At 40.7% G+C, this 22,805-nt stretch overlaps 1 long non-coding RNA gene across 2 annotated transcripts; it reads left to right on the plus strand.

Moving 5' to 3' along the window:
- The first annotated feature begins 69 nt into the window (after nt 1-69).
- LOC136358373 (uncharacterized) lies at nt 70-10,343 on the plus strand. Of its 2 annotated transcripts, none has more exons than XR_010743066.1 (4): nt 70-758; nt 1,761-1,845; nt 9,077-9,279; nt 10,265-10,343. It is a non-coding gene; the product is annotated as an uncharacterized lncRNA (long non-coding RNA). The 2 variants fall into 2 exon arrangements; XR_010743067.1 differs by having other exon boundaries at nt 70-253.
- Nucleotides 10,344-22,805: the final 12,462 nt, after the last annotated feature.

A 22,805-nucleotide genomic window follows, 5' to 3' on the forward strand; every position in this document is an offset into this window, starting at 1 on the left:
CGGCCCCCGGTGCCCCACACCGCGGGGACCAAAATCCAGATGCACTGGGACACCCGCGCCGGCCGCTGGTTGAGGCCTCCCTACCTGTGACTCCTCGGCGACCGGGCCGAGAACCGCTCCGCTCCAGGTTCGCGGTGTTGGTCCTGGAGGGACTCTGTTGCCATAAACATCCCCAGAGCAGGGATGATGTGATGCTGTGCCGGCCATGGGCCGTGTTCACCCCGAGCAGTGCAGGTCAGCTCCGGCTTTGGAGGTAGGCTGGAGCTCGGTTTTCTCCCCCAAAGTTTTCTCTCCCGACTGCTCCGGCGCCCGTGGTTTTCGGTCACTCTGGATTGCTGTGGAACTAATTGCTGCAGCAGGGAGCACACGGGTCTGACAGCAGCACTTCGTTTTTGCAGGAAAAACATGCAGCAAAAGTTGCTAAATGCAAAACTTGTCGTATGATATCAAAATTGGCTGGAAGAAATTTTCTAACAATTTGAAGCATTAGAAAGCAGGCAGTCTTTAGTTGTGCAGAACACAGTGGATCTTTATTTATTGCATCTGTGAGACTTGTTGTAAAATGAGACTTTACAACAGGGTTTTTATTCATTATAAGTATACATATTCATTAAAACATGTTTTTTATTTAATATATAAATATTGTTTTCCTAGAACTAATTTCCATGCATTCACTGCTTACTGGAAGCTTATGATTCCGGAGGTTTATTAAGGGGGATCTCTGGTGATTGTATTCCCTGAACGCTTCGATATTAAAGGTGACTTTTCCTTGAAGCATTTCTTTGTGTATGCACTGTTGTTTCTCGTTATATAAAATTTGCTAAAAAACTACTGTAGGCCTTGTTATCTGTTTCTCCAGTGGTTCCAGCTGTGTTTATCATCCTGTGTGCATACCTTTACATTCTTTTATCTTTTTGTGGCAGTTAGTCTTTCAGCAAATTCAGAAGAGCTGAAAATTTTTATTCTTTAAGTTATTTATCACAGGTTATTGGAGATGGAGTAGCTTCTCCAGAACATACACCTACCCACCATACACAGTTATATACAAATACAGTAAATCTTTTGTACTTCTCAGCTTGTCAGAACTAAATAAAGGTGATCCAAGGAATACACATTTGCACTGATTACACGTGGACAGAATCTTGGCTATTTTGTGCCTGCATATGGCCAGAACTGCTCAAAATGTCAAATCAACACCATTAATTCACAGTTTTACCTAGAACATAATTGCTTTAACACGAAGGGTTCTGAACAGGCATAGCACTTCTTCTTTTTAATTTTAGTTTTAATGAAAGTTGTATTTCACTATGATCAATAGTTCTTAAAACTGCCTAAAACAGTTATATTGCATTAATTCCGCATACCCTTGATAGTATTTTAAAACAGTATTACTAATTCTTTATTTGTAAATCATGTTGCCCTTTGGTAATTCAGTCATAAAAGAAAGCAGGTATGTAGAAGTACATAAAGTATCAAAACTCAGAAATAAATAGCCCCCAATACAAAATTCTTGTGCAGAAACTGCATGTTTTATGTGTTTCCATTAATACAATTGAAAATAAGTTTTTCAAAGACAATAAGCTAAAAGAAGAAATAAAATTTGAGTTTACCTTAAATACTAACAGTTCCAAGATTTTCTTGATAAACTGAGTTCTTGACTTTGTGGGAGCATTATGTACTTGAAAAAAGTGGAGAAGTCATCATACAAGATGGAATTATTTAAAGTTAGGTCTGAGGTGTAGATGTGTCTGTCATTTCAGATAATCTGAGAATACAGAAGTATCTAAGGTGGAAGTTGCATATCTGCACTACTGGTGGATGCTGATGCAGAAAACCTATAAAAAGGTCAGTAGTGTGTACTGCCTTGTACCTTTCTAGAGTAATCAAGAAGCTGAACTACAAATTATTAAACAGGTCCATGAGCCCATTTTATTCAGCTGTTTTTATATTTAAGAAGACGTTAAGTATTTAGCTTTAGTCAACATTTTACCTTTTTAAAAATACATCCTGCTTTACACTGCAAGCAGTCAGACAAACAGGATGATTTACCATCCATTCCCTGCCCTGTCTGTGTAATGGTTCCACTCTGCATCTGTTCACTGCCCACGTGAGCAGCAGCTTAGGGAAGGAACAGACGTCACAGTGCTGGGCAGCCCCCTCCAAGGTCATGAAAGGATATTAATCTGTGACCAGTATGAGAAATTCTTCCTAGCCTGTTTAAATTATTTAGTTCTACATCAAGTTTCAGTTTTGGTAAGTTTCAGCAGAATGCAGGACCCCTTCAAAATGCAGTTCAGGAAATGAATTCTTAATATCTGGGTATCCAGTGCAGATTGCTAGTTCTGCAGCAGATGGGCTGTGGTTTAACACTGCTCCACCTCAAATGGGAATGCACACTTTGATTCCTATTGAAAATAACACAGAGAAGGAAAATAAGCTTCCTGTAGCAACCAAAGATGAAAAGCCAGAATATCTTTTTTCCCATAGTGATGTTGGCTTATCATAGTTGGGGTTTTGAACAGAATGATGCCTTAAATTCTGTAGGTTTGCAAGGAATGCAGAGGGCACACTCCTGCTGGTTATTTCCACAGCCTGCCATGCTAACAGGAAATAGTGCATTTTATAGATAATTGATGTTTTAAGCTCTAGGCTACGGTAAAGGAGATTCCACCATTGAGGAACCTGTGCAGATGGGGACAATCCCTGAGAGATGTGAAGGAAGGCTGAAGGTGATCAGAGTTGCCAAGGACAACAGGTTGCAAGAGGCTTGGTTGTTTGCTCAGGGAAGGGAGCATGAACACAGTGTGTCAACCCATAGAGCTTGGGAAAGAAATCAGAGGAATTAGACATCCCAGCACAGTTGCAGGGCTGTGACCTCTTAGGGATCGCAGGGACCGTATGGAACAGCACATTATGAGTGGGAGGATTTAGGCTCTTTTGGAAAAGCAGACAGGGAAATAAGTGGAAGTTCTGTTCTACAAAAAACAGTTTCTATTTGCCTGGAGCTTTCCCCTGTTTGTTGGTATAAGCACTGAGCCAGCTGAGAGCTGTGGGGTCAAAACTAGTGGGGACACTGGCATGGGGAGCATTGTGCTGGTACCTTCTATAAATTGATCAGGAAGTGGAAGCAGATGAAGCCTTGAATAACAAGGAGCTCACAGTTGTGAGCACAGTCTGCTTTGGAATAGAAAATTACTCTATCTGGAGTAGCACCCAGTGGAGTAAAAGCAATCCAACCAATTTTTGTGGGTCATCAAGAACATACTTTTTTGACTCAGATGCTGGATTTATTACTCAAAAACAAAGAAGGAAGAAAGAAAAAATAGGCAATATGCAGGCAAAGGGCAGCCTTGGCATCACTGACTCCAGGACCTTGGAATTAAGACCCCAAGAGAAGGAAGGAAGACAAATTGTAGAATAAAGATTCTGGGCTTCAGAAGAACAGATTTTGCCATGTTCGGGAAAGCGGTTTGTCAGGATGTCTCAGGAACATGCAATGGGGGCAGTGGAGATGCAGGGGTGCATTGAAACTCAAAGAGAACATGCTCACAGAGCAAAAAACTACTGTCTCATCTGGTGAGATGGAAATCAAGCAGGCAGAGGAACAGCTTGGATGATCCAGCAGTGCTTCTCAACTCAAACACCAAAAAGGAAGGGTTGGGAAGATGGAAACAGTTTTGAGCTACCCAGGCCTGAGGGAAGGGAGTTGAACACTGGAACAGTGGCCCAGAGAGGCTCTGGCGTCTCCAGCTGTGGAGATTTTCAAAACTGAACAGGACAAGGTCCAGAGCAACATCAGCGTTGGCCTTGCTTTGAGCAGGGTGTGGCTCAGAGGCCTCCAGAGGTCCCTTCTGGCCACGTGACTATGGATCAAGGACTGCTTTAGTCCTTATGCAAGCTGTGTATTTGAAGCTCCATTCTGCCACCAGAGACATCAAGATAAAGACAAGACTTTAAAACAAAATTGAAAGAGTTGCTTTTGGTTGTCTTTGCTGAACACATGTAGTGCCCGGGGACTGTGAGTTTTACTGTTGAGTAGTAAAGTGATGCAGAGTTGTCACAAATGCTCACCTTGAGGAGGAGGTTATCTCTGTGCTGAGGCTCCCACAATGGCACTGCTTCAACTCGGATTTGAAGATACTTCTCTTACTAAAGATGTCCAATGGATCTCTGTGTCTTTCGTGTTTGAGGTTACATTGTACAAATGTGCATGAGTATAAAAGAAACAGTGGAGGTTGCGAGTAGTTTGTTGGTTCTATCTGCAGTGTGTTGTATATATTTGTGGCAACTGAAAACATGACCTTATTTATATAAGGTTTACTTGACATTAGGCTGAACAGAAGCATAACAAATTGAATGAAAGTATTATAAGCAAAAAACCCCAAAGCCTCTTGACTCAGAATTTGATCTGTGGAATGTTTTTTTGAGTTAACAGGAGGCCTTAAGGCCATTCTGGGTGATGACATTTATCTAAAATAATATTGCTATCTAAAAAGTAGTACTGAAAGAGCCTAGGATGCCAAAATGATTTTAAAACCTAATCCAAAAGCCCAACAAAGCTAGGATCTGTGAGGAGAAGAAGAGAAGGGAAGTATGTTAACTAGTGTCCCTTTTAGAAAATCTTCATTGAGCTTGTAGCCCAGAGAAGATGTTGAGCTGCTGCTTTTGCATCTGGACCTGGTGTTGTTCTAGATCCATACTTAATATCTGACTTACCTAAAGAGGAGGCTCCAGCAAGAGCTGAGAGTGTGAGTACATAAGGGAAGCAGCTCTTCCTAAGCCCCTGGTGAATGATGCCTCCTGCACACTTGCTAATTGTCTTAAGATTCTCCCAGAGTGTGCAAATGGATCTGCCAACGCTGAGGAGCAGCTGTGGTTACAATCATGCTTATTCCAGCAAAGAACATCATCTCACCAGGTCAGAAACACTGTCAGGTGCAAGTTTCACTCTAGCCTCTATAGGGCTTTTTATGTATCTCCATGGTAACACAGTGCTAGTAATGTGTCAGCATTCCATTAAGTTTTGTGGTAGAGACTTCATGTAAACACTGTGTTTTTAGTCTGTTTGGCTTTAAAGGGACATAACAGTGTAAATGCTAAATGAGCATTGTGAGAGCTGCAGGTGATTCTAGGGTTCATCTTTGGTTTGTTTCTCATTCTCAGAAACACGTGCAATTGACATAAGAGTTACTGCATTATTAATTTTTTTAATTCGCAGATCATATAAAATCTGTCCAGTGATGATATCTGGTGATTAGTAACTGGGCAAAGTGAACTCACAGTTCTAAATGATCAAGTCATAAAGTGAACCCAAATGTCGTAATTTTTATATTTATTGTGCCAGTATATTTGGACATTACTTCTTAATGCAATTTATCAATCATTATATGCTGAAAGCTGAGACTTTCCACTGGGTTAAGAGACAGTTAATAGAAATTTGCAGTGATTTTTCCCTATCAGCCTGGGATAAAGGCCTTGTGCTGACATGAGGCTGTAACCTCAGACACTTGGAAATTCTATTTTTAAGTGCTGTCAGTTTTGTAGATACGTAGGTTCACACAGCTCCTCAGAGGGGCTTTGGAAAGGTCACAAACTGAAGTCACTCTGTGGGATCTATGCCCTGTTACAGAAGAGGGCTGTGGGCAGGCCTGTTCCAGCATCTCTTCAGCCTTCAGCAGAATTCCTGAGTTACTTGGAGACCCATCTCTGCCTCAAGGAATTCATTGATGCAAACACGAAGTTTTCTGAAGAAGGAAAACATACCTGACACGGATTCAGAGAAAAAAGTAGTTTTTGAAAGAAGCATTCAGATTTAGGAAAGTTTTAGTGATTTGTATCTCTGCAGGATTTAGGAAACGCAACTTGAGGGCCTGACAGATTACTTTTGGTTTCTTAAACCAAAAAAAACCCCAAAATCACCTCACTTTAGAAAATTGTTGTCTGATTTAAGAATAACTTTCCTTCACAAATCTATTCCTCTATAGAGGAAATTTATATTCCTCTCTATATAAATTTCTTCAGAAATTTATTCCTCCATTTATTCCTCTTATATCCTCTATAAGAGATCCTCTTCAATTGCTATATTGAGCAATGTGAATATGTATGCACATGATACATACAAACAGATGATGCCCTGACTGGCAATATTGCCCATCTGATATTCATACATAATCATGCTTGCCCTTCCCAATTCTAGGAATCTTACTGTTTATGCAGATATTGTCGCAGCATGATGAGACCTTCTTTGTAGGAAAACCTGTTTAGTTATTTTGTTTACTTTAGAGTAATCTAAAGGTGAGGAAACAATTTTAAATACAGCTTCTAAGAAACAACTGGATTTACAGTCATAAACAAAACTTATTAAATAAAACTTTATAGTTAAGGTGCTATCTGGGAACTATATACAAAGAGTGTTCTAAAAGCACAAGAAATGCAGATTTATATGAACTTACATATGTTATGTTTTTTTAAAATATATATCTCACACTTTATAAATTTAAATGGAACTGAAAATGAGAACGCAAAATCCAGATGCACTGGAAACACCTGTTCACATTACTAATATTACAACTATACTCAAAAATATAGAAAAGAAAGCAGTATATAACTAAGGGAAGAACTAAATCAATATAGTTACCCAGTTGTTCCCTTTAACTGAAATAAATAAAGAAAGTGAATACTCTTAACATAGGTAATCCCTTGACTGAGATCTAGCAACAAAAGGGAAAAAGGCTTATAAAACTGAAGTCCATGTGCTTTACAAGTAGCTTACCACACAGATATTAAACTGTGGTCAATGGAATCTCCACTGATTATTTATAGGTTTCACTACTTTATAATATCATCCAATCTTTCTAAGACACTGCTTATGTAAATAAGGATTAGTTAGCAAAGTTCCTTATGGTAAAAGAAAAATGACTGCTAAACTTGGGATGAAATTGGAGTCTAGAGATTGCCTGTTTGCTGCCGTCTACTTGCAGGTGCTGTGGCAGTTTTGATCAGGACCTTGGATATTCCCAAATGGTCTTTTCTGGAGGTGGCTGAACATGGTGGGGAGGCCCAAACTAACTTTGAAAATGTAATGCTGGAGAGCTAATTGCAGCAACATAAAATAATTTATAAAATGTGTGACTATTAGGGAAGGTGTAATAATTTAACAAAATCAGATGTCTAATTCTACACAATGTTCCCAAATTTCACAGATTATCTGATCTATTCCACGTAGGAAACTTTGGTTCTCAAGACCCTCCTCCTTAATCCTTGAAATGTCAAAATGCTTAAGAGTTGCTATTGATTTCAACAGGAAATAGGAATGAATGGAGTTATGTGATGGACAGAGCTGGTCCTATCCAGTTGTATTTTAGAGTAATTTTGATTAGCTTGAACACAGCCTCAGAAAGTCAGGATATTAGCTTAACTGCACATGAAAAGAGGCAGCACAATTGTGGGCTGGTGTGATTTCACAACAAGGCACAGAGCTTCATTTTCCACAGTTGAACTCTTCAACAGTTAAGCCAAAAATTATTGCATAGTTTGGCTCCTTTTCAGGTATTCCTACAGACTTTCCAGTTGTGATCTGTTGGCCTGAAGTGACCCGTGCAAAGGAGTTTACAGCAGTGTTCTGTACACACATCACCACTGCACGTCCCCTCTTCAGGAACTGCCTGGAACCTCAATGGCTGCTTTGTCTGATTAAGGACACAGGACTGCACGTTTTTACTAAAGACTTCCTCAAATTTTTTGAAGGAAATTGGTTACTGCCATTCACAGACATGACATAATATGTTCTTTGAGAAGTGTAGAAGTGTCCTTACATGGCTGTCAGGAGGGGACTAAACAAGCCTCTCAGATGTGTATGATTTAAAGAGACACATCTAGACTTCGTGAAAAGTATCCTATATGAGTAGTTAGAAGAATTAGAAATATATTTCAGTTTTTTTAAAAAGTGAATAATCTGTATTTTAGAGGTGAAATCTATTTAAACCTGATATAATTAAAATAGGATTTTTGAAAAAATTCTTTGGGAATGTGTTTGAAAAATCATTTTTGCAAAATATGATCTGATCCAAACAGCTCTAATTAGTCAGACAATTGGTGAAAAGCACTTCACACAGTCATTCAATTTATACAATAAAAGACAAACCTTATTAAGTACATCCTTCTTGATGGATGCGTGTGTTTAACCTTCAAAGGTGAAGATTCCTCAGGGAATCCATTCCAGTGCTTATCCTTACTACTAGCTTCCCAAAAAGTTAATGTAATTTTTACATGCTAAAACTTAAACTTTTTATATTTGCTATTACCTGACACCCCCTCGAAGTGCAAATTATTCCTTTCCCTGTTCCAGAGATGCACATGTGTCTAAAGACTCCTATCCTCTTCCAAGACTGCTTTTTTCCCTTCGGGTTAAACTTTTAACAGTCTTTTTAACCTTTCCTTATATGACATGTCTTCCCATACTCCAGTTGCATCGCTGCTTCTCTAGACTCTGGTTAGTAGCCCACATCTTTAGGGTAAGACGTGGAAGGTCTTGTCCAAAACCAAAAGTGCTTCAGTTGAAACGATGCCAGTTCTAAGTAAAGTGGGAGGATTAAATGGTGCGCTGCTTAGACCATCCTCTTACCCTCCAGTTTGCAGGAACTCTCTGGGAGGATTCTCTGGATTCACACAGAGTAAACAGAGTCAAGAATCTGGAATTATTTAATGTAATTAAAAGGGCACTAAGCACTGCCTTAGTGTCCTTTCTGGTGGCTTACTTGATGTAGAGTGAGTGCCATCTGGAGGTTAGGAAACGTGGAGCTCTGTATGCTTTCATGCTGAAAAACAAAATCCCTGAGCTTTACAAATGAAATGTTCTTGCATGAGTAGGAGCTTGAGCCAGACAGATACTGGGCATCCACTACTCAGTGTGAACTTTGTGACCCAAAGTAAGGCATGCAAGTGCAATGTCTCTTCCTGTTTAGCAATCACCAGTAAATGTGTAACCTCTGAGTGGCCTGTGCAGTTTTCAGCAAAAGCTCTGGACAGCACAAGGACAAGGAAAGTCTTGATTTGTTCTTTCCTTTCCTGCTTTCAGGTGTGTGAAGACAAATGGGTTCCTGGTGCTGTTTTCTGCTCACAGGAGAGAGCAGAAAGCATTTCAGCTGAACAAGAAGTTTTAAAAAGAAGGTTCCCATTTGATGTGTCTGAACTCAGTGCTCCATCACCATTCATGTCTGCACAGAGTGGAATCAGCCTTCCTTAACTGGGCTGGTTGCATGATGTGGTCTCCTTCTTTAGGTAACTTGGTTGTCATCTTGAAAGCCCTGATCCTCCAGGTCTCACTGTGTTGAGGAAGCCAGGAGAACCACTTGGAGTTGTGACTTCAGGGAGTGGGACCTGGCTTTTCTTGATACAGTGCCTTTTTTTTTTTGCCTGAGGCCACTGGTCACAGTGGTCACCTTGTGTGCTGAGCTGCCTTTGGCCACTGAAGTCTAATGATAAAAACAAATAACTTCAATTGCAAAGTGTGAGTGCACCCATCTCCATCTCAATCTGGTGAGAGACTGCAGCCTGTTGTGTGAAGGCAATGCTAATGGCTTCTGTGTTGAGCTCCACTTAGGGCTGAGCAGAATCCTGCAGAAGTTACATACATCTTAAAGGACAGATATTGTGTGGACACTCTCGGGGGTCTGGTCCTTGCAGATTTTTCCCTACAGAACAACAGGTCATATGTTTCAACCTATGTAATGAAGATGCACTAGCTGAACGGGGTTTTTGGTATTGTGTTGATTTAGCTTGAGGATGGTTTCCCTGGGCAACCACAGACTTTAGGGACTATGAACCTGTTAGATTCAAGGTTGCCAATCCTCAGGGTGTAAGACAGGTTGCTGAGCCAACACGCCTTCAGAGCAAAATGTGAAAGCCTGCTTCCTTGTCAATAAGTTTCAACCAGCTAGACCTGAAAAAAAAAGCAAAGCATAAGAGAAAGAAATTTAAGAGCAGCAAATCTACAGAAACAAAAATGAAAACTAGTGTGAAAAATATTTGGTCTCCCTCCCTCAGCAGGGAGGGGTGAAAAGCATAGAGCATGATGAAAAGCATATGCCTAAGTATTATCCTTTAGAGCAAGTTTAAATATGCAGATGACAGAAGCTGATGAATCCTTGTCTAACTGCATAAAATGCAACAAGCTGCTGCGTTTTTGTCATGCTGGCTTTCAGAGCTGAAGGTGTGTTGTTTATGTTGTGATTCATCTGAGCAGATCTCTATTAATTGTTTTCAGGAGATAAAATTCAGGAAGAAATGGTCTTTTGTCTGTCAGATGTTAGTGGCATCCTTACTGTGGATTTGCATGGGAAGATGGGTGACATCTACAGTGCTGTCTGTATATCGTGCAGTAACCCAAAATACAAAGAGGATCATCTATTACGGCATTGTTGGACAAGGTCTGTATTTACCCTTGAAGAACATGCTCTGTTGCTGTTATATTGTTACTGAAGCACTAAGAGAGCTGGAGCTCACCCTCAGGTTTCTTCTTTCATGCACCCCTGCTGAAGAATTCATATTTGCCAGAGTCCTGCCAAGCTCAGTATTCATTTGACTGCCAGTAGTTTGGTTGGTTGAGTTGGGAGCTTTGCTTGACAACACAGATAATTGTTTGGCAGTGGCTTCTGCTCCTTTCTCTTACCCTGGATAAAACAAAGACCATTAATAAGTTTTCAAAATTGAAGGAATTGTAAAAGTACAACTTAGAGAAATTATTTATAATATCAGCACTTTTACTTACAATATGAGCACTTCTGCTTTTGAAATTAGAATTTAAATTAATTTAAAAATATCACACTGAATACCATGAAAGTGTTGTAGAAATAAAGCAGAAAAATTGGGGTTTTTTCCCTGTTGTCTTATGATAGAATATCTGAGAGAAATGAGTAATTTTAAAATGTAGTGCATAAAATGTTATCTGGAATGGAAGTTACCCTGCTCTAGAATGGTTGTGATGTGGGAGGTTTTTTCTTTAATTTTTAGTAAGTGGCTTGGGTGTTTTAGTACGCGGCTTGGGTTTCAGCAGAATGATTTTCTCACAAATTTGCCCCAAGGAAGTTGGTTCTTCCAGCACTTGTCTTATTGTCAAGTTGTTAGCATTAAAACAGATTGAACACACATAGGTAGCAGGGGAAAACACTTCAGCTCTTTTATTTGTCTTGAAGATTATAGTCATATAGAATTTGCCAATAATGCCTAAGTATGCGTCAATTTGAAATATTAGCCTAACTCAAACTGAGTAAACTAGAATGAGCATGGTTACAGTTAAATGTCTGTTCAAAACTCAACATTGATCATGGTCCTTTAGGAAACTCCAGTTCTGGTACCTTAGAATAGAAGTAAAAAATACAGTGTCAATTTTTTTTGTCTTTAAATAAATTGGTTAATGTTGATCATAATTGAATGCCTGTTCAACTGCTCCATTTGACACAGCCCAGCTCTTACACCTGCAGATTCCTTGTACTAAACCCTGTCTTTTCAGTGATGGATCCTGGGGTTTTCTTTATTTCTGTACTATATGAGGAGTGGGTGTTATTTTTGCTAAGGGAAAGTGAGAATACCCATGTCCACAATGTATTGCTTGTGTCCTGAATTGCTCTGGAAAACCTTTGTCCAATGCCTTGAAGAAGACATAGCATGTTATTTTTTAAATGGCCAATACTTTGCTGGCTGAAGTCCCTGGTAGGAGTTCCCAGAGCCATACTGCTGCAGGCAAACATCCATGGGACTACTCTGTGCTGATAGGCAGCTGTGCTAGGAGCACATGGAGTCAGGAGACCTGAGTTTTGCTCTTCAGCTCTGTTCTGTACCTGGTGTGGGACTGCAGGGAAAGTCCTTTGATTTTCTGTCCTTTGCTTTCCTCAGCCTCAAATGGAGAAAACATCAGTTCATCCACTATTGTAAGAATACTGTGAGTCAAGAGAGGAAACAGTTCTGTACAGCTGTGTCTGCAGCAGGGCTCAAGGGACACCTGGATTGCTTACCTGTGCTGTATCTAAGCTCATCAAACTAGTGCCGAAGCTGTACATCCTTCCGAGCTGAGCTTGTCTGTACAGCACAGCCATGTACCGTGTGGAGCTAGGAGCAATGGATTTCTGTGCTGCACTCCCCTGTCCAGTGCAGATATGCACCAGATGCAAATAAAATCAAATTTATGACTGTTCTGTTTATCACAGTATATCTTGGTATACCAGGACAGCACTGAGGTCCTGAAACTTTTTATTTATGATGCAGCAATTATTTGAGCATTATCAGACTTGGGTGCTAATAGATGGTGATAATTAGTGAGAAATGTCATTGTTTTAGGCATTGCCCTACATCTACTTCAAGTCAGACCATTTAATGCATACCAGCCTTTCTCCATGATTGTTTTTGGGACAGGAATGTGGAACTGAAAGACAGGCCTCTGTAGGGTATGTAGTTTGATGAATCCATCTTTAAGCATCTTGTTCTTCACAAGCCTGTCCTACCCTTTTGCAAGAATTTCTGTCTTCATAGCTAAAACTAGAAAGCAGAAGATGGATCAGCTGTATGATGTGTTACATTACGTATGAAAGTGAGTTTGCACCTATGTTCATGACTGTCAACCCCAGGGACAGGCTCAGAGTCCTTTTTGCTGCCTTAGCTAGGGAATGAGTATGGGACAGGCTGAGCTTGTTGAGCAAGAGTCTGAGTCTCCCAGCACAGCTGGGAGAGAGTAACATTGCCCTGGCTTTGCATGCGTCAGAGTCCTGGCATCAGCCTGTCCCTCAAGTAAACAGAGCCAGACAAGACTGCAAATGCATCTCTGGAGAAATCAGGACTGGGATTGTATCTCATGTGGAAGGCTGAAGGAGGTAAAGGTTTCAGATGATTTCGTTGCCCATTTTAAAAAAATCCTGAGAGTAATACTCTTTTTCTTATCTTTCCTTTAGCTTGGGCAATGTGCAGTTGGAAATAGAGCTGGTTTTAATTTTACCAAGAATATTCATCTCATAGACATACCGATGATGTATACTGAATTATAAATATAAACACTTACTCAAGATATGTGGCAGAGACAGGATCCTAATTTTGAGTTCCTTTGGGTCACTGGTGCATGCACAGCCAAAGCTTAGGTTGTATGTGTGCAGCAGTCTGCTGAAACACCATAACGATGGGGCAGGATTTACAGACTGGGAATACAAAATTATATTTTGGCAGAACACTCTGTTCAGCTTCCATTTCTGCAATTTTCAAGAGTATGAGAAGAGGTGATAATATCAGTGTGCCTGCAATAAATTATAAAGCTTGGCACTTTTATGTCTTCATTGTGGAAATCTCTAAAATCTAAAAGACACTTAGCATGCAGTTCTTTGCATCTCTTTTCAGCTTAAGCCCAGCATGCTGGAAGATATTAGCACAGATGTTGTCCAGTGAAGGAGAGCAGAGGTAATGTAACCCTAGAAAGGAAGGTATTAGGATCTAATCCAAAGTCCCTGAAGCAGCAAATTTTGTTTCATAGTGTTGGCTTTGCATCAAGTCCTAATGCTGTCAGGGAGTATCAGGACCATTGTCAAGACAAGCCAAAGAGGCATGAACTGGAACAAGTGACTTACTAGGTTCTCCTTCCTCTCTGTTCAGCCCCACAGACTCTCCAGATCTTCTCCTGTTGAACCTGTTCGGCCTGCCCGTCTGCCCAGGGCCCAGTAGCCATTTCTGCAGTGGTTGTCACTTCTGCTCAGTTGTGTCCTGCTAGGACACAGGAGGAGCTGGAGCCAGTTGTCCCAGGTGTGGTTGGTGTTTGCTGACACCTAACCAAGGTATTTCTCCTGATTCCAGAACTGCTTTCCAACTTGTCCATTTTGAGACTCACCATATACCCGGCCTTTATAGCTATATTGTGACTTCTCAGAAAGTGAAACCTATTCTTGTATGCACTTTCAAAGTTCCTAACATTTTCTTTCAGCTACTGCTTTGGAGTACTTTCAGAAAGGAACATGCACAGCAGCACTGACAGGCAGTGCTCAGTACTGGTTTACTTCCATCTTATTTAATGCCCCTTTCCTACTGCTTTATATTGCATCATTGCTTGGCGCACTGTTGGGGTTTTCATGGTAACAGCAATTTCATAAGAAGTGACGGTAATTGGAAGCAATGGGATCTCCAGATGTAACCAGCAAATTCTTAGCTTACAAGGTGATTATAGTGACTGCAACTGAGATTAGCCTCTATTCAAAATCCTCAGAACAATAAAGTTTGGTTTAATAGCAAAGGCTGCTGTGGAGATTGCTGCTGGGTGTCAGGAGGACTTTTGTTGTGGTTATGTAGCAGAAGCAAAAGCTCCTGAAAGCTGCTGATTTCCCTGGTGTGTTTACTGTCTCTATTGGAAATGTCTGACTTGTGAATATATACCAGAAGAGGAGCAGAGACCCAGTGTGACGGCTGCTGGGGCCTTGAACTCTGCTTGGGGCAGAGATGTTTGGTTAAAATTAAGTGTTTCAAGGAATCTTTTCTGAAAACTTCTTATTTTCAAATTTAAAAAAGAGCAAACGGTGATCAGCAAAAGTATTTTCTAAGCACTTGGAGAGTTCTGTAGAAGGTATTAAGCAACTATGAGAAGTTTTTAAGTAACTTTAAAGCATCATTAGTATAAAAAGTGAGAATTTTCAAAACAGCATCCAAAATGTCAATGTTTGTCTTTGCAGTTAGCCTGTTGGGATTCTGGGTGATGAACTCACTCAAGTATTTGCGACCCGGCAAGAAAAGAGGATATTTCAAGTATAAATTTCCTCTGAAATTCTTGACTGACTTGTTTTTGAGTAGTGTGGATTAGTTCCAGACAAATTCTATCCTCTTGTTTCATCTTTCTGGTAAATGCTAATGAACTTTGAATCTACTTCTTCAGGGGGATTTGGCAAACTTACTTCCTTGCACTATTGGGAAACACATACTGAATTTGCAGATAATTTCTTTAACAATAGTTACAACTATACAACAATCCAAACACTTCAGGTAGGTAAGTTGAGCAAGAAATATTTCTACAATTCTACAATCATTTTGGGAAAATTATTCTGAACTTGAAGATTGTGATAATATAACTTAAGAAAAGGAAAATTCCACCTCGAACCCACATTTGCCTTGGTTTTGAATTATAATTTAGTACACCTTTTGTTTACTTGCTATTTTTTCTGAGATAATTGAAACATAGTGTTTTTTCATCTCTTTCAGCCAAAAAGCAAAAAAGCAAAAGAAGTCATGTACCCATAGCATTGTCATGAAGTGAAGAAATGTAGTATTTTCCAGCCTGTACTAATAGTTGTCCGTGTTCCTCTTGTGGAATCTGCTTATCCTGTAGCATTTGGTCCAGGGCCCTCTCCAAGTTGGAGTGTGTGCAGCTGGTTGGAGAACAGTGTTTTAACAGCATCTGATTGCTTTTAAAGGAATCTGAGGCACATTTGGAAGAACCAGTGCATTAATCAGAGTGCATAGGATTTTAGCTCCTGATCTCTTCAGGAAAGGATGCTGATGGAAAGTCTGTTCCCCTTAATTCTTGTGTACAAAATTCCTGTATCAAATCAGAATTTTAATTCTGATTGTTTTTTCAAGTCAGTTTCTGAAAATTAGACAGTAATAAGCTAAAACTGGTTGTTGTACTGAGGACAGCCTACAAATGACTACTTGCAACTACAGAATAAACTGGACAGAAAAATTACAAGCATGTGTTTTATGTCTATGCCATGGAGAGATCTCAGCAGACCTTGCACAGAACCGTTTCCCCTCATTTTTCCTATTCGACAGTTTAGCACTCTATTTGCTCATTTGAATTTGTACAACTGATTTACTGTGTACATATTTTCATCCTGTAGGTTGATGTTTATTGTGGCTTCGTGCTACATGCATTGATGTAAACTGATAAGAGAATCTTGATTTTTTTTGGCTGGGGACATGAAACTTGAAAAACTATGAGTGTCACCGTGGAAGATGGTGGTTACTTAGAAGTTTGTTTTGTGATTAATTAATTTGACAAGCAAGTGTCAGTGTCTGTCAGTTTGAGGAAGAACTTAACTGAGGTTAGTCTTTTGGTTTTACAAGCCAAGTAATGATATGTGCTACAAATTCACCTGGCAGAAATATGGCAGTTATTTCCTTTGAGTCAAAGGAAAAGATGCCTAGAGAGACTTTTTATAGAGGGAAAATTTCAGGTGTTTAGACATACCTTTTTATTTGACCACAAGAGGGTATTGCAGTATCAGTTATGAAGGCTTTAACTAATGTTTGCCTTTATGTGCTTTAACTTATTTTTAAAGATGTATTTCTCAAAAATGATCGTTTTTATTAGGTAGTAATTAAGAAAATCAGATTTTGTATGCCAGTATTTGATGTCCTTGTCCAAGGGCAATTTCTGAGTTGGTTTTTCCTAAAATATATAGTACAAGGTTCCTAAAGCTTAAGAGATTCCCTTCACTGGACAACAGAGACTTAGACAGTTAGTCTGAAACCGTGAAAAACTTCATGGAAATGGCTTGCAAGGATACATTAGTCACAGAAGAGAAATAATAACAGGAGATGAATGTGTTGCTGAAAGTGCCCTTTGGTCCAGGATGGGAGCTGGCACAGTCAGTGAGAATCTGCTCTGATTTTTCCATGTGGTCTCACTTGAAGGAATAAGTTCTGAAATCTTTTTTAGCTCATTTGTGTTTCCCAGTTTTCTCATTTACATTGAGTTCTTCTACAGTATACATCCAATGTTGGTTTGCCCTTTTTTTATAATTCAATACTGCTTTGCAGTACTTCCCTAAAAATGTTGTGTATTCTGAACTTTAAGGGCTATGTTTCCAAATGTTTGTGCCATGTTTTGTACAATTCCGACCATGGGAGAGGGACCTATAAGGATTTTTGGATTCACCCACTCCTAGATCTACTGCTGAATTTAGGAGAAAGTACATGAGATGCCTGCATTTCTCTCAACAAGCTCATCTTGTAAAGAAGTAGAAGAGCAGCCATATCACATTTTCTGTGAGGATTACATTTCTGAGGGTTCTGATAGTGGCTGATGGACAACAAAGCAATTTTCATATAAGAAAGTTGGTGAGATATTGCAGAGATTTAAGTAGCACACACGTTTAAAAACCCGGGTGCAGTGCATATGTTGTATGGAAATAAGAGGCAGGGGCAAAAGCTGGAGGAGAGGGCAGCCTTCTGGAGACCAGCGTCTTTGGAGCAGGTCACAGTTCAGAAGTTCTCTGTCACTTCATGACGGGTGAGGAGATCCCCATGGAAATCTTTCAATCTTTCAGCACAAGCAGTGTTTCCTGTTTGCCTTAAACAGTGGCATTTGACTTGTCATCATAATCTTTCTTGAATTAATGAAGATCAGTCAAGCCAGTCAGGGTTGCAGGCTGGAAGGTGGGCCGTGGTGATGGCTGGCAGAGCAGGCTGTGAGTGGTCCATCAGAAGATGCTGAGCACTCAGCAGAGAAGTGACATTTGGCAGGGCATTAACACAGTGCTTTCTCATCCACCCTGGGCATTGGCACCGAGGGCTCTGGAAAGGCTGGAGATGGCAGGTCCTGCTGGTGAGCAGGTCTGGCAGGAGCAGAACACCTTGGGTCTCCGTATGCAGGCAAAATGAAAACAAATCCAGCCAGCTACCACTTTGTAGTTAAACTCCTTTTAAGCAATTTATGTAGCTGATTGATTAAAGGCATAATGCATTAAATCTTGCTGTGAGTTTCTTAAAAAATATACTCATTTCATGTCTTAATGGAGTTCTGCTGATAGACCCTGGCAAGTGGAGTGTTGAGTCGGCAGTGTACAAATACCACAGGGGGAATGTCTGCTTCCAGTGACACAGAGTCTGACACTTCAAAATAAAACTAAAGCTGTAGTACAGACTGCAAGAAATCTGTTGTGATATTTTTAATCCTCTTACAAAGGTTGTAAAATATGTTAACTACTGATGTGCAGTTTTCCCTATTTGGAGCAAAAACTATTTATTTGGGCTGGTGTGTGAGTAGGGATTTGAAGGTATCTGGTTTTAGAAGAAAGAATTATAGATATATGTAGTGTCCCTCACTGGCTGAGGAACCTTTTCAGTTGCTATTTCATATAATTGCAGTCTTAGAGTCCAGACCTTGTCAAGAAGTGCAAAACTGTATGGACAATATTGCAGCCCACCTGCAAGTCTTCGTTAGTCAGGGTTGAGTTCAAGTCACATCCTCACCACAGCAGGGAGCTCTGGTAACTGCACAGTGGAGCTTGGCTTTATTCTGTTCGTCCTCACTGTTGGCTCACCCAACTTGTTAACAGGTCTAGGAGAATTGCAGGGTATAAAGTGGTTGAGTACTTCTGCAGAGGCCCTGCTTTGTGCTACCTGAGCACTTGTGACAGCAGTTTGGCCTCTCAGTCTGGTGTGGCTCTGATTCCTGCACTCCTGGTGTCAGCAGCTGCTCAGAGAGTCAGCTTACAGGGCTGGAAAACTGCTACTACAGTGGCTCAGTTTTCCCTCTCTGCTACCTCTAGCACTGTAGTACTTACAGAAGTATTTTGTCCTGTGAATTACAACATTCCAGCTGTGTATTATTACATATTTCAGTGCTCAAGATGCTCTTCCAGTTTTGGGGTTTTTGCATTATTCTCTGGTTTTTACCTGACTCCTCTGGCAGTTAAGGGTATAATTTGTTGATCTGCATTTTGGTACACTGAATGTTTCATTTACCATCTGCTCACCATATTTGTAAGAGACATTAACTTTCTGTTTTAATATGAGAAACTAAAAATTCTCTGCTGCAAGTTATGCAAAGTTTTCAAAGCAGAATACCTAAATCTATTTTAAATTGTGTGTCACTATTAAATGAAAGGTGGCACATGGCTTTTAAAATGTTCCTCACTTTTGTTAGTTTTGTTGGCTGAGAATTGAGCTACTTCCTCTTTGTTTTTTTCAAGGCAACTGTCAGTATTGTAAATTGGGAGGCCTTGTCTGAACATGTCAATCACAAGCTTTGTCTATTTTTCAGCAAAAGTTTTAGTGTCTTCTTTTCAGCTATTAGTGTGGGTTTCCTTATAAACTGTAGCAGCTAGTGTTAAATCACACTTCAGGCTGATATTTGTCCATCTCTGACTGTTGGAGATTGAAAAGAAGTTCTCCCTGAAGACAGTATGTTCCCATAACAAGATGAAGGGGGGTAGTATATAACCTTTTCTTTGATGCACTAGAATCTGGTGGCAGATTTCTAGAGATGATGAGAATTCAGGTCTGAAGAGACCTCAGGAGGTCTCTAGGCCAACCTGCTCCTCAGAGCATGAGCCATGAAATCAGACCAGCTGGTCAGGGCTTTATGCTGTTGATCTTGAAAGCCTTCAACAGTGGAGACTGCAGAACCATTTTGGGTAATGTGTCTCACCTCAGGTTGCCACTGTGATGAAGATGTCTTGGCTTATACATTGTCAGAACCTCTCCTATTTCAGCTTGTGCCATTTTATTTCATTCCTCCACTGAGCCATGCTCTAAGCAGACTGACTGTGTCTTTCCTGTAACCTCACTGCAGTTACTGAGACTCTGCTCTTCAGTCTCCCCACAGCCTTCTCTGCTCCAGGCTGGGCAGAATTTGGTTGCCAGATGCATTGTCTGTGTTACACAGATGTGTCAGACCTTTACCTGACTTGCTCTGTTCTCTGTCCCTGCCTGATTTGACCATTTACATTGCTCATGCCCAGCAGGGCAGATGCTCCATGAGATCCAGAAAGGAAAATAACAGAGTGTACTGGGAGTGCACAGTCCATTTTGGCATTCTTTTCTTAGGTCACCTGCCCTGTTCTGTAGTCCGGTTCAGCCTTATTCCTTCTATGGCTGTACTGAGATTGACTTTTGTTGTAGAGTTGGAAACATTTTTTTCTCCTGGAAGAAATGGACATCCAGAGCAATGTGGAATCTTCCTGGATATGTTTGGAGCTTTTTATTTTTAGCTCAGTTGTGCAGCCATTCACATGTGAATACTCAAACAGCCAAACTGAAATAATGAAAACAGCTGCATCCCCAGACCTTTAGGTCAGAGTAGCCAAACAGACTTGGAAAAATTTCAGACTGGATTTTCACTGTACCAGGTGCTTCAATAATGATCTTATTATGGTGTGATGAAGAGAATGGGAATCTGCCTCTAAGAATGGGCTGTATTCCAGTTTTCAAGACAGGTCTCAGTTTCTAGGAAACCCTTTGCTTAGGTCACTACTTAAATTTAGAATCCCCCCAAAACAGTATACAGAAATAAAACTAAAAGTGCAGTTGCAGAATTAGGATAAAATCCTGCTTTCTTGCATTTGGTCATTTAATGAGAAAAAGAGCAGGACCATATCCTACTTTTTGTGTGAACTACCCGCATAATCTACACATGTACGAGTACCATATAGCTCTCTTTAAAAATTCAGCCCTGATCACATTGCTGATATAAGTGCACCTACCAGCCTTCTCTATGTAGGTGCCATAAAAAACTTCAGTCAAACTGAGATTATGGAAAATTGTCATCCTGTTTGACATGAAGCATTTCATCTTGAGATATAGTGAGATCAGTGAATTGTTAATGAGAAACTTTAATGAGAATCTTTAATGAGAATTTCCAAATGCTTCCAGGTTCTGGAGGCTCAGGACAGAAAACAGAGCAAAGCCTGACAGCATGAAGGGCCCTGTGTCAGCTGAGGTATCTTACAGCTTCCAGCCTTCCTAGCACTTCATAGCAGGCATCTCAAAGTTCTGAGATATTGTGCTACTTGGGTCCTTGGTTTCTGGGCAGACTACTCAAGGCTTCCATATATTTTTAAAGAAATGGAAAAAACAGCAACCAAAATAGGGATATTCAGATAGTTTTTTAAATTCTTTGTCTACTTCAGCATTCCAAGTCCTTGGCAGATTAAACTATGAAAAAAACCAGTTTGCAAATCTTTGTTGTCTGTTGACCATGCCAAGGATCCTTTAAATATATTCTAAATTGTTTAAGACTGACTAACCTGTGCAAAAATAGTTGGGTCAGTGAGATAATCACACATAGAAGCAACTATTACCATTTAGAAAGTCCCAGGATAGCTGAGAAGTCCATGATGGGCCACTGGATCCATAGCAAAGTTGCAAGGGACCTGCATCTTTCTACAAAAGCAGGAGGGACATGCAACAACATCTGGCTGTCACATTGCACTGGATGGCCATGAGTGTGTCAATCACATCTAGACATCCAGCCAAGAGTGTTATTCAACCAAATCTCAGTCATCTCCACTTAGTGCATTATGGATTGTGCCATGGAGTGGTCCTGGAGCATGCAGCCTGTGGGAACTCTCAGACTCCTGCTGGGGGAGGTGAGGTGCACCTGCTCTCTAGCTGCTCACAGCTGTCAACACTGAGGACCAGGGAAGAGCAGGCAGCCCCTGACCTGCAGGGTGGATTAAACATCTCTGTGGTTCCTTAACCACAGTTGGTTTCATTCCAAAGGTCCACACTTCCTGCTACTGCACACGTGTTCCCTACACCTCCATTACCTGTAGGGTGGCAGAGATACCTTGAAGGAGTCCTCTAGCAGCTGTTGAACATGAGATTTACTGTGAGGGTGAGGGATAACAACACCTGTGCTTGGAAAAGAGTGCCAGGGCCCACTCTCTGGATGGGAATCACAAACATTCCCCATGTCAGTGAAGAAGTTTGCACTAACTGATTACATTCTATTGCATGGTCTATTCTGTTACTTAATTCCTGTTAAAAAAGGGTCCCCTCTGGTCCCCTCCGAACATCCTGGCTGGAAGGAGATCTTCGACCTTTAAAGGGTAAGCCAAGAAAGGACATTTTTTTCCTTCCTGCAACTGATGCTAAGACGCTGTTGCTGGCAGTACTTTGGGTTTGTTCTTTTCTTAATATGCAAATTGGCAGGATTTTATTCTGAAGTGTAAACCTTCTTTATTCCTTAGAGATTTCAGCCGTACGTGTTTGTCCTTCAGCGGGCTTGCCTTCATAGTTGGCCAGTGGTGCAGAAAGCATGGCTGGGGGAAGTGTCATTGTGGGATGGAGTCACCATTTGGGAGGATCTTCTATCTGGTTAGGCCCTCTTCGGTTTTGGCACAGAGAAGCCAATTAGGAGGCAGAGTAGGGTTAGGTATGGTTTTAGAATCAGGGTATTTCACCCCTGATAGAAATTATCATAAAAACCAGTAACTAAAGGACACCAGTGGATCATAAGTCTAGAAATCCAGGGGTAGGTGATCCCCACAGAGTCCCCAGCACGGTGCTTGCTCAGAGCCCACCTGCAACACACACAGCTGCAGGTTTGTGCCTCTTCTCTCCCAGCTCCCTTCCATCACGTGAAGATTAGCTGGGTGAGGGGAAAGCCAAGCTTTTTATATCGTGCTTGCTGCTATAGAAACCACGAGCTCTGTGACAGTGTGCTCGGCTGTGTGGGCACAGCCAGCAGCAGCTCCTGGCCAGGGGATGCTGTAACTGCACTCTCAGTTTTCAGTATTCTCCACCAAAACCCAGCTGCCTTCTGAACTGTTGTGTGTCTGTCACTGCAACATGCAAGTCTTTAACAAGGGAAATAAGATGCCAAATGCCTGAAGTTGTTCACACTGTAAAAGGAATCAACAGCTCCCTGCTAGAAACATTTGTCTGCCGTTTGAAATCTGTTGAAACATGTGGATGACATCAAGCCTCTAGTGATTGGAATGATGGCTGTAACTTTCCCCAGAAAGTCACTTTGAGCCATCTCTGTGTCTCTTCAAATGTAAAGAGCCGGCATTAAAAGAGGTGATACATGAAAAGTATTGTGTCTGCTATACTTTTCATGA

The sequence above is a fragment of the Sylvia atricapilla genome, chromosome 3 (genome assembly GCF_009819655.1).
Source record: "Sylvia atricapilla isolate bSylAtr1 chromosome 3, bSylAtr1.pri, whole genome shotgun sequence".
Classification (NCBI taxonomy): Eukaryota; Metazoa; Chordata; class Aves; order Passeriformes; family Sylviidae; genus Sylvia; species Sylvia atricapilla.